This window comes from Garra rufa, chromosome 4 (genome assembly GCF_049309525.1).
Source record: "Garra rufa chromosome 4, GarRuf1.0, whole genome shotgun sequence".
Classification (NCBI taxonomy): domain Eukaryota; kingdom Metazoa; phylum Chordata; class Actinopteri; order Cypriniformes; family Cyprinidae; genus Garra; species Garra rufa.
Genome location: NC_133364.1, coordinates 1,551,980 through 1,563,237, shown reverse-complemented (window position 1 = coordinate 1,563,237; position 11,258 = coordinate 1,551,980).

The window sequence follows — 11,258 nt, the reverse complement described above, 5'->3', positions numbered from 1 at the left end:
CAAGGCAAAAAATAAAAATAAAAATACTGAAAAAAACAGTAATATTGCAAAATGTTTTTACAATATAAAATACTTTAAAATAGAATTTACTCCTGTGATGAAAAGCTGAATTTTTATCAGATGTTACTCCAGTCTTTAGTGTCACATGATCCTTCAGAAATCATTCTAATATGCTGATTTATTATTAGAATGATCAATGTTGGATAATATCAACAGTTGTGCTGCCAAATATTTTTTGGAACCTGTTATTTTTTTAGGATTCTTTCATGAATAACAAGTTTAAAAAGTACAGTGTTTATTCAAAATATAAATTTTTATAACAATGTAAATTATTATTATTAACTTTTAATAAACTTTTAATTATTAACTTAATACATCCTTGGTGAATAAAAGTATTAATTTCTTAAAAAAACAAAAAACAAACAAAAAAAAATGTACTGACCCCAAACTTTTGAACGGTAGTGTACATAAAAAGGCCAAAATATATTTTAAATATGTGACCCTGGACCACGAAAGCACTTTGTCTTAAGTAGCACAGGAAAAATTTATTGATTTTTTTTTATGTCAAAAATCATTATGATATTAAATAAAGATCATGTTCCATTAAAATATTTTGTATATTTCCTACCTTAAATATATCAGAACTTAATTTTGGATAAGCATTGCTAAGAATGTCATTTGGACAAATTTAAAGGCATTTTCGCAATATTTCGATTTTTTTTTTTTTTTTTTTTTTTTTTGTGATTTGTCTTTTTACTTCACTTTCACTGGAGATATACCGTTCAAAAGTTTGGGGTCAGTACATTTTTATTGTTTCTTTTTCTTCTTTTTTTTAAAGAAATGAATACTTTTATTCACCAAGGATGTATTAAGTTAATAATTAAACGTTTATTAAAAGTTAATAATAAATAATTTACATTGTTATAAAATATTTATATTTTGAATAAACACTGTACTTTTTAAACTTGTTATTCATGAAAGAATCCTGAAAAAATATTTGGCAGCACAACTGTTGATATTATCCAACGTTGATCATTCTAATAATAAATCAGCATATTAGAATGATTTCTGAAGGATCATGTGACACTAAAGACTGCAGTAACAGCTGATAAAAATTCAGCTTTTCATCACAGGAATAAATTCTATTTAAAGTATGTTAAAATAAAAAACATTATTTTTATATTGTAAAAACATTTTGCAATATTACTGTTTTTTTCCGTATTTTTAATCAAATAAATGCAGCCTTGATGAGCAGAAGAGACTTCTTTAAAGACAAGTCTTACTGACCCCAAACTTTTGAACGGTAGTGTATATTTTGCGTTATTATACACCAAGTATATACATTATATAAAACATCAAAATTAAAACTATTTACAGTTGCCAAAGCCTTGAAACTAAAAATAAAATAATAATAATAAATAGATGCAAAATAAATAAAATGACATTTGTGGCATTGTTAAGACCCATTTAAATTATGCATTAAACCTGAGGAAAAACAGGTGGTTTCAAAAGTGCGACAATAACTTTATTCCAAACATCTAAAGTTGAACTTCCTGCTTTATGAATGACAGCCAGCGATCGTTCTATTAGAACAATATCTCTGAAGTAATTATACTATTCTTTTATTGATGGGGATCGAGGAGAAAATCATTTTTTTTTATTTTTTGCACCCTCAGCTTCCAAATGTTCAAATATTGTCCTATCCTAACACACCGTACATTAATGGAAAGCTTATTTATTTATAATTTACCTTTATGATTGGTTTTGTGGTCCAGGGTCACAAATCATTAAAGAAACAGTTAATACTTTACAACTGCACGACTAAAATGAGCTTTTCAGACACACACAGAAAAAACATTTCAAGCACACATAACATTTAGTTAATGCGTTAATGATCATGAAATAGTGGTACAAAAATGTAACATTTCTTAATCTTATGTATTTATGTGTAATTATAGAGTTTAGTGTTAATCCACATTCATGCATAAATGTTAATGAATACAATGTGAAATGTTAAAATGCATGCCTTTGTTTTTAGTTTGACATTTGCATTAACTAATGGGAATTAATATATATTTATTTATTTATTTATTTAGCTAGTTAGCTAGTTAGTTTGTGATTATTATTGTTACCTAAAATTAAAACCTACTTGGAACAAAAAAAAATACTTTTAAAAATTATTTTCAGCAACAACATTACTTTTTTTTAGTTTAAAGTAGTAAAATAACTAAATAAACTACACTGCAAAAATGCTTTTCTTACTTAGATTTTTTTGTCTTGTTTCCAGCCAAAATACCTAAAAATTCTTTAATCAAAAAGGACTTTTTTAGATGAGTAAAAATTAGTCTTGTTTTCAGAAAAAACAAATCCAAATTAAGTGCATTTTTGCTTGAAAGAAGCAAAATAATCTGCCAATGGGGTAAGAAAAATAATCTTGTTTTCTGTTTGAAATAAGATTATTTTGCTTATCCCATTGGCAGATTATTTATCTTGTTCTAAGCAAAAACTGACCTAATTTTGACTTGTTTTTTGCTGAAGACAAGAAAATAATTTTTACTCGTCTAAAAAATCCTTCTTGATTTAAGAATTTGTAGATATTTTGGCTGGAAACAAGACAAAAAATCTAAGTAAGAAACCATTTTTTGCAGTGTAAAATTAACAAATGAAAAAAATAAAAACCATATGGACATATTTGAAAAGCAAAACAAAAACTAATTTACTAAAACTTAAAGTGAAAAGAGAAAATATAAACATAGAAACTAAATTCTAAAATGTGACCATGGACCACAAAAATAGTCATAAGTTGCAATAGCCAAAAATACACATATTTTGGGGCAAAATATTAAGTAAATGATTATATTTTGTAAATTTTCTAAAGTAAATATATCAACACTTATTTTTTGATTAGTAATATGCATTGCTAAAAACTTAATTTGGACAACTTCAAAGGTGATTTTTTCAATATTTGGATTTTTTTTTTTTTTTTTTTTTGCATCGTTTGATTCCAGATTTTCAAATATTGTCCTATCCTAACAAACCATACATCAATGAAAATGTATTTATTCAGCTTTCAGATTAAAAAAGACCCTTACGACTGGTTTTGTGGTCCAGGGTCACATATGTGTACATATACCAAAATATATTTCAGGAGCAAGAAAATACACCACATTTTGGGAATGTATTTTATTGGACTTTTTTTGCAGTGTGGGTTAAGTTTAGATTGATTTTGTTGCTTTAGTTTTTATGTTCACATTAGGTTTTTAAGGTGGTATGAGTCTGCTGATGTACATACCCCTGCACTTGGCTCATGTTTTCCTTGTGGTTTGTATTAAATTCGTCCGGCATGATGGCTTGTTTAGCAGTAGACACCCAGTGTAAGTATTTCATCATTTTACAAATATTTAAATGCGATTATGCGAGATTCCGTCTGGCTTTCCAGACTGAGGGTTGTGTGGAGTTACTCAGACCTGCTTTTGCTCTGTGATGGAAAACTACAACAAACTGCTGTGTGAGTTCATATCTGCTTTCTGATGCCGTCGTTGCTCAGAAGTGCCAGCGTAAGCCCAGTACACGATCCCATAATCCTCCAGTACTGCTCTGGACTCGAGAATTAGCGTGATATCTCAGGGTGAACGGGTTACGTAAGGAAACCAGCACCTTGTAACCCGACGGTCACCTCAGCTGGACGTGATGAATCACGATGACAATCACAAACTGTTTCCGTTTGAACTACTGTCCAGAGTGTCACGTAATCTTCTTTGAATCATTTCTTATCATTTCTACTGTGCAATATGTTCAGAGTAAAAACATACATGCAAAAGTCCCAAAATATGAAATATACTGTCTTTGCATGTTAGTCACTGCTAAGCAAATGAGGGTTTAAGAACATGAGAGGAAAACATTACAGTGATGGCCATCAATGAGATAGTATTTTAGCTTTTATTAGTATTTTGAATTACATTTTATTTTAATATCTTATTGTTTCATAGTTTTAGTTTTATATTGTTTAACTGTGGTATTTTTATAAAAATTAGAACTTTTTTTTATATTTCAAGTTACACAAATGTTTTAGCAGCACTTTGTTTGAAGCCTTATATGTGACCCTGGACCACAAAACCAGTCATAAGGTTCAATTTTACAAAACTGAGATGTATGCATCATATGAAAGCTCAATAAATAAGCTTTCTATTGGTGTATGGTTTGTTAGGATAGGACAATATTTGGCCGAGATACATCTATTTGAAAATCTGAAATCTAAGGGTGCAAAAAAATCAAAATACTGAGAAAAACACCTTTAAAGTTGTCCAAATTAAGTTCTTAGCAATGCATATTACTAATCAAAAATTACATTTTGATAGGTTTACAGTAGGAATTTTACAAAAAAATGTTCATGGAACATGATCTTTACTTACTTTCCTAATGATTTTTGACATAAAAGAAAAATCAATAATTTTGAATCATACAATGTATTTTTGGCTATTGCTACAAATATACCCCAGCGACTTAAGACTGGTTTTGTGGTACCAGAGTAAGAGTTTATTTTTTGAAATTGAGATTCATACATCATCTGATTAATAAGCTTTCCATTGATATATGGTTTGTTAGGACAGGACAATGTTTGCAAATCTGGAATTTAAGGGTGCAAAAAAATCTAAATATTGAGAAAATCGCCCTTAAAGTTGTTCAAATGAAGTTCTTAGCAATGCATATCACTAATTAAAAATTAATTAAAAAGTTTTGAAATATTTACAGTAGGAAATTTGCAAAATATATTCATGGAACATGATTTTTACTTAATATCTTAATGATTTTTGGCATAAAAGAAAAATCGATAATTTTGACCCATACAATGTATTTTTGGCTATTGCTACAAATATACCTGTGCTACTTAAAAAAAGCTTATTTACATTAAAATTATTTTTGCATTAATGCCTTAATTTAGATTTTTAATGCATAAATTATGCCTTAAAATGCACCTTATAATGTATTATTGTCACAGTTCTGTCTGTTTGTCGACTTGGTTTCTCCCATTGTCTCTCCCCGTCGATCTGTCTGCTTTGGTTTTGCCCTCGTTTGTCCTGATCCCCGTCACCTGTGTTTAATTATTAGTTTGCCTTAATAAGTCTGTCTTTTGAGTTGAATTCCCTGTCGGTCATTAATGTTGTCAATGTGTGGTAAAGATCTCTGTGCTCCTGCCTGTTTCATCTTGAAGATTTATATTAAATATAGTTGTTTATTTGTATCTCGCCTATCGTCTCGTCTTGTCCAGCACGCACCGTAACAATTATATGATCAAAATAAATAATTATTATAATTATAAAATATAAATACAATGCATTAAAACATGACAAGCAACCAATTTCAGATGTAACAAGTAAACTGAAAAATGTAGAATGCATTTTAACTTTAATTACAGTTATTTTTGAAAATATGTAATGCATAATGTACATTATGAACACTTTTATAATCGTATTTTGAATTATAATAGCTCTGGGACAAAGCTTGATTCTCCATAGATCAAAACAAGCATCATTTGAAGAAATATATGCTAAATATATATTTTGGAAATCGTGAAGCACAATAAAATTGAAATTCATAATTTGTATATATTTTGCCAAAATTATCCACAAATTATTTTTTACTCAAAAAAATTTAATATTTAAATATCTTGCAAAATATATTCCGAAATATTGTCAAAATAGTCCATGTTTTTTTTCACTTAATAACTGAACATTGCCAGAATTATCCCCAAATACTGTCAAAATAATCCACAATTACTGCTTTTTTCACTAAAATAAATAAATAAATATTGTCAAAATTATCCGCTAATTATTTTTACTCAAAAAATGTAATATTTAAATATCTTGCAAAATATATTCCGAAATATTGTCAAAATAGTCCATGTTTTTTTTAACTTAATAACTGAACATTGCCAGAATTATCCCCAAATACTGTCAAAATAATCCACAATTACTGCTTTTTTCACTAAAAAAAATAAATAAATATTGTCAAAATTATCCGCTAATTATTTTTACTCAAAAAATGTAATATTTAAATATCTTGCAAAATATATTCCGAAATACTGTCAAAATAATCCATGTTTTTTTTTTCATTTAATAACTGAACATTGCCAGAATTATCCCCAAATACTGTCAAAATAATCCACAATTACTGCTTTTTTCAATGAAAAAAAAACCTAAATATTTTGTCAAAATTATCCGCAAATTATTTTTACTCAAAACATGTAATATTTAAATATCTTGCAAAATATATTCCGAAATACTGTCAAAATAATCCATGTTTTTGTCATTTAAAAACTGAACATTGCCAGAATTATCCCCAAATACTGTCAAAATAATCCACAATTACTGCTTTTTTCACTGAAAAAAAAAACTAAATATTTTGTCAAAATTATCCGCAAATAATTTTTACTCAAAAAATGTAATATTTAAATATCTTGCAAAATATATTCCGAAATACTGTCAAAATAATCCATGTTTTTTTTTTTCATTTAATAACTGAACATTGCCAGAATTATCCCCAAATACTGTCAAAATAATCCACAATTAAGGCTTTTTTCACTGAAAAAAAAAACTAAATATTTTGTCAAAATTATCCGCAAATTATTTTTACTCAAAAAATTTAATATTTAAATATCTTGCAAAATATATTCCGAAATACTGTCAAAATAATCCATGTTTTTTTTTCATTTAATAACTGAACATTGCCAGAATTATCCCCAAATACTGTCAAAATAATCCACAATTACTGCTTTTTTCAATGAAAAAAAAAACCTAAATATTTTGTCAAAATTATCCGCAAATTATTTTTACTCAAAAAATTTAATATTTAAACATCTTGCAAAATATATTCTGAAATATTGTCAAAATAATCCATGTTTTTTTCACTTAATAACTGAACATTGCCAGAATTATCCCCAAATACTGTCAAAATAATCCACAATTAAGGCTTTTTTCACTGAAAAAAAAAACTAAATATTTTGTCAAAATTATCCGCAAATTATTTTTACTCAAAAAATGTAATATTTAAATATCTTGCAAAATATATTCCGAAATACTGTCAAAATAATCCATGTTTTTTTCATTTAATAACTGAACATTGCCAGAATTATCCCCAAATACTGTCAAAATAATCCAGTCTTAAGTATTATTGATTTTTCTTTAATGCCAAAAATCATTAGGATATTAAGCAAAGATCATGTTCTATGACAATATTTTTGCTACGAACTTCATTTGGACAACTTTAAAGACGATTTTCTCAATATTTAGATTTTTTTGCACCCTCAGATTGCAGATTTTCAAATATTGTCCTATCCTCTGGGACAAAGCTGGATTCACCACAGATCAAAATAAGCATGATTTGAGGAACAGGAACATCTTCATCAGTTTAGTGTCCATTTTGTCCTGAATCTAGACATCTCCGGGGAAGAAACAGGAAGAGCTGATATGAGAGTCTGTGTCTCGTGTACAGCGGCCTGAATCTGAACATCGTGAACATGTGGAGCGTGAGGTGTGACGGGATCTCATGTGTGTCTATAAATGTCTGTGACTCAGAGGAAATGCCTGTGTTTTTATAGAGGTGTGGATCCCTAGGTCCAGCGGGGTCTCCGACCGGATGACGGGACGTCCGGAGACCCAGAACGGTTTCGAAAACTCTGCTGCGTTTCATTGTTTTATTTGGCACGTACTGCATAGTGTCCATAAATAGGCAGATATTCTTGAAACTCTCGCACATGCTCTGTGTGTGGCTTTGGGTTTCCCGTAAACGAGGTAGTTTCGTATTAAAGTAGTGTGTGTGACTCAGCGGTCCGGTCCGGGTCAGAGGTCAGAGGTCATGTGTGTCAGCACTGGCGGGTGCAGGAAGCTGGAGGCGGAGCCTCTGCAGGGACTCCAGCTATAAATACACACACACTGATGAGAACATGCTCTCATTCACGCCGGGTTTTTGGGTGAAAGTGAAGTTAGTAGAAGCTGACAGGAAACCTTTACATAATGTTTAAATAACTGGACATTTGTACTTTTTATTAACATTTCTAAACAATGTTTCCGCAATGTTTTTATAACCTAAATTTGTGTTTATTCATTTGCATTAATGCATTCAGCAGATGCTTTTATCTAAAGCGACTTACAAAAGAGAAACAAAGCGAAATATTTATTATATCCAGTTGAGGTTGAAGTTTACAGCCCCCTTTCAGAATCTGCTAAAAGTTAATTATTTTAGCAAAATAAGAGGGATCATACAAAATGCATGCTATTGTTCTTTGAAATTGAGATGTATACATCATTTAAAAGCTGATTAATAAGCTTTTTCATTGATGTATGGTTTGTTAGGATAGGACAATATTTGGAAATCTGGAATTTAAGGGTGCAAAAAAATCTAAATATTGAGAAAATCGCCTTTAAAGTTGTTCAAATTAAGTTCTTAGCAATGTGTACTACTAATCAAAAATAAAGTTTTGATATATTTACGGTAGGAAATTTACAAAATATCTTCATGGAACATGATTTTTACTTAATATCTTAATGATTTTTGGCATAAAAGAAAATTCTATAATTTTCACCCATACAACGTATTGTTGGCTATTGCTACAAATATACCTGTGCTACTTAAAAATTATGCATAATGCATAAATTATGCCTTGTAATGTGAAAGTAAAGTTAGTAGAAGCTGGCAGGAAACCTTTACATAATGTTTAAATAACTGGACATTTTTACTTTTTAGTAACATTTGCAAAAAATGTTCCCACAATGTTTTCATAACCTAATTTGTTCCCTGTGTTACTGTGTGTTTAATCATTTGCATTAATCTGCATTTAGCAAATGCTTTTATCTAAAGCGACTTACAAAAGAGAAACAAAGCAAAATATTTATAATATACAGTTGAGGTTGAAGGTTATATCCCCCGTTCAGAATCTGCAAAATGTTAATTATTTTAGCAAAATAAGAGAGATCATGCAAAATGCATGCTATTGTTTACAGGGTTCGTACAAGGTGCTTAAAGTGCTTGAAGTACTTGAATTTGACATTTTGAAATTTAAGGCCTTGAAAATATTGGAAATTCCTGAAGAGCTAGTTGAGTACTTGAATTAAATTGAAGTGTTTCATTTTTTCAATAAGCACATATCTTCTCACGCAGTTAAATTAATTAATCACTTTTTTTTTGTTGTTGCCTTTTTCAGTTAATGTCATAAAACTATCTAAATCAGTTAGACCAATGGGTCGCAAAATGATTCACTGTTTCAAAGCGCTCCAATCGGGTCACATATCGCAAATCATTTGATTCATATTGGGACTTCAGAGCACGTAGTGTGAATCATTTGATTCAGAATGGGCCTTCAGAGCGTGTATCATGAATCATTTGTTTTCAGATCGGGACTTAAAATCACGTATTGCGAATCATTTGATTCAGATTGGGACTTCAAATCATGTATTGCAAAATATTTGATTCAAATTGGGACTTCAAATCATGTATTGCGAATCATTTGATTCAGATTGGGACTTCAAATCATGTATTGCAAATCATTTGATTCAGATCGGGACTTCAAATCATGTATTGCGAATCATTTGATTCAGATTGGGACTTCAAATCATGTATTGCAAATCATTTGATTCAGATCGGGCCTTCAAATCATGTATTGCAAATCATTTGATTCAGATCGGGACTTCAGAACACGTAGTATGAATCATTTGATTCAGATTGGGACTTCAAATCACGTATTGCGAATCATTTGATTCAGATTGGGACTTCAAATCACGTGTTGAGAATCATTTGATTCAGATTGGGACTTCAAATCACGTATTGCAAATTATTTGATTCAGATCGGGCCTTCAAATCATGTATTGCGAATCATTTGATTCAGATTGGGACTTCAAATCACATATTGCGAATCATTTGATTCAGATTGGGACTTCAAATCACGTATTGCGAATCATTTGATTCAGATTGGGACTTCAAATCACGTGTTGAGAATCATTTGATTCAGATTGGGACTTCAAATCATGTATTGCAAATCATTTGATTCAGATTGGGACTTCAAATCATGTATTGCAAATCATTTGATTCAGATCGGGACTTCAAATCATGTATTGCGAATCATTTGATTCAGATTGGGACTTCAAATCATGTATTGCAAATCATTTGATTCAGATCGGGCCTTCAAATCATGTATTGCAAATCATTTGATTCAGATCGGGACTTCAGAACACGTAGTATGAATCATTTGATTCAGATTGGGACTTCAAATCACGTATTGCGAATCATTTGATTCAGATTGGGACTTCAAATCACGTGTTGAGAATCATTTGATTCAGATTGGGACTTCAAATCACGTATTGCAAATTATTTGATTCAGATCGGGCCTTCAAATCATGTATTGCGAATCATTTGATTCAGATTGGGACTTCAAATCACATATTGCGAATCATTTGATTCAGATTGGGACTTCAAATCACGTATTGCGAATCATTTGATTCAGATTGGGACTTCAAATCACGTGTTGAGAATCATTTGATTCAGATTGGGACTTCAAATCACGTATTGCAAATCATTTGATTCAGATCGGGACTTCAAATCATGTATTGCAAAATATTTGATTCAAATCGGGACTTCAGAGCACTTAATGTGAATCATTTGATTCAGATTGGGACTTCAAATCATGTATTGCAAATTATTTGATTCAGATCGGGCCTTCAAATCATGTATTGCAAATCATTTGATTCAGATCGGGACTTCAGAACACGTAGTATGAATCATTTGATTCAGATTGGGACTTCAAATCACGTATTGCGAATCATTTGATTCAGATTGGGACTTCAAATCATGTATTGCGAATCATTTGATTCAGATCGGGCCTTCAAATCATGTATTGCAAATCATTTGATTCAGATCGGGACTTCAAATCATGTATTGCGAATCATTTGATTCAGATTGGGACTTCAAATCATGTATTGCAAATCATTTGATTCAGATCGGGACTTCAAATCATGTATTGCGAATCATTTGATTCAGATTGGGACTTCAAATCATGTATTGCAAATCATTTGATTCAGATTGGGACTTCAAATCATGTATTGCGAATCATTTGATTCAGATTGGGACTTCAAATCACATATTGCGAATCATTTGATTCAGATTGGGACTTCAAATCACGTATTGCGAATCATTTGATTCAGATTGGGACTTCAAATCACGTGTTGAGAATCATTTGATTCAGATTGGGACTTCAAATCACGTATTGC